Raw genomic sequence first — 2,393 nt, 5'->3', positions numbered from 1 at the left:
CGCGGTCGCAACATACTGTTGCGCGGTCGCAACAACTTGTTGCGTAGTCGCAACACATTGTTGCGCGGTCGTCAGGCTTCACCCTCACCTTGACTACAGCTTTCACCGCGAAAAAAACACAAGCAGTGAGCAAAACGGTTCGAACTAACGAGGCATTGCCATTGTGATTTTCGACGATTTCTACTAGCCGGACTTCGCAGGATTCCGGGTCAGCATATCAGCCCTATGGAAAGAAGAGCCCGGCTGGATGTTAAGACGCCGTTCTGCTGTCGGCACCTACCACAAACCGAAAAAAGTGACATTCGCCTACCACATTCGCAAGAGAAAACCAACAGCGATCGTACTATGGGGAAGGGTGGCCCGGCGCCGGAAAATCACACACAGCATTAATACCAGATTACTACATCAAACCTAGCGGTCAATGGTGGGACGGGTACGTCGGCCAGGAACTTGTCATTTTCGATGACTTTTATGGCAGCGAAAAATATTGCGACATGCTTCGATGGCTGTCCATCAAGAACCCCATCAAGGTACCTATCAAAGGAAACATGACAGACTTACTCGCACTTAAAACAGGTCGTACCCCACACAGGTGTTTACCTCATTTTCGTCCTCGGGCCGCGCCGCGTCCTCGACCTCGCACGGCGAAAATTTGAAAGTCGTAACGTGATCATGTCGAAGCAAGCCGCCCCCCCGGTCGTTTCGCCTGGCCACGCCCCAATCAGAGCCAGAGAGATGTTTGAGGCTTCTTAAGAGTTTTATGTGCGTGAGAGTTGGATCACAAAAGAAGTGGTGGAAACGTTTGACCCCAAGGCCTCTGGATTGACAATTGATGAGCACTATGTGCCAAGCATGGATTTGAGGGTGTGGATTGAAACGAGCCGATGCGAAAATAGCATGTCGATGTCTTGTCTTTTCAAAGGGGCTCCTGAGTGTGTGATCTTCACTCTTACGATGATAGTGTTGCCCGACCGTATGGAGTTTGGAGACAGTTCTCCTGTCCCAGAGGTGTGTCAGCAGCAAATGGCCCATTGATGACCAGACTCCAAGTAGAGACATTGTACTCCCCGTGCCCAGATCATCTTGAGAAAGTGCGTGCTTTTTTTGGACGCATACTGACGCTCACGCGACGGAGGAGATGCCGGAAGCTTTAGCACGAGTTCCCGCGGATATGCTTTTTTGTCTGCCCAGACATCATCTGAACTAAGTTCATACGTATCTGAACATGGAGAGAGATATTAGGAGTGCGGCTCTAGCTCGGTTAACAGTTGCGAGACATTTGTTGAAGAAATATTGTGGAGTTTCTCCGTCAGTAGAAGTATCGGTCGTGCAGCTTTCGGACATTGAAGCAGCAGGGTGTGATACAAAGATGGGAGATCCTATAGTCCTATCGTCACCCTATGGATCACTTGGGAGGTTACGGTATTTACGTCATCGCAGTATGAGCCTTCTTAAATGCTAGAGAAATTGGAAACGAGAATGATCGCTGGCCAGTTCCGGATAACAGATGCTCCCCTCTTTGAGCTGTACCATAAGATGAAGGCTCTCGCACTACAATCCAGGATGAATTATCAGCACAAAACTGGTGTGGGCTGAAGTAAAGACCATGATGGGCTCAGATTACTGGAAGTCAATGGTAGCGGCCATACTAAATGTCAAGACCGGTGGGCACCCATTCGTGAGCACCCATTCGACAGAGAGGTGCCCAGCCATCCTATGTCGACTGATGAGCTCTTTGGCGGCATCGGTTGTTGCATGGATCTTGGCCAATAGAGATAGACCGAACATCTCGCCAGAGGCTAAAGCCAGGTAGAACGGGGTGGATGTAGAAGAACTGCGCCAGATTATGAATGCTGAGCCAAGCAAAACCACAGCCGGCAAGGAAAGAAGGAAAAAGCGGCCCGATCGAACCGATTCGGATATTCATTGAGACAGCAGGACGGTGGTCATGGAAGTCGAAATCCGCTAAGGAGAGTGTGTAGCAACTCACCTGCCGAATGAAGCAGCTCTGAAAATGGATGGCGCTGATGCATCTCACCGAGCCCAAACCAGATTTCGAATATTGAAATGACGCGGACGAGCCGGGCTCGACACAACGAATAACTGAAAACCATGACGCTCCGTTCGAGGGTGATGAACGATAAGTCCGCTTCGCAGCACAACGCCACTGAGATTAGCTAAGTTGAGAACACCGCCTTCGCTTTATCGATCCCACAAACGCAAAAGAGATGTACTGGTGGCATCTGAATTTGAAGGGTGGCATGATGTGGAACATGCTATGCGAGAATATGTGCGCACACACTAAGAACTAATCTTTGACAGCGCATCCTATCACATTAGATACCCGCTTGGGCAATAAAAAATTAACAAGAATATCCACTGCCGGGACTTGA

This window comes from Gregarina niphandrodes (genome assembly GCF_000223845.1).
Source record: "Gregarina niphandrodes unplaced genomic scaffold scaffold00041, whole genome shotgun sequence".
Classification (NCBI taxonomy): domain Eukaryota; phylum Apicomplexa; class Conoidasida; order Eugregarinorida; family Gregarinidae; genus Gregarina; species Gregarina niphandrodes.
The sequence above is the reverse complement of the archived record's forward strand: the minus strand, read 5'-3'. Positions refer to the sequence as shown.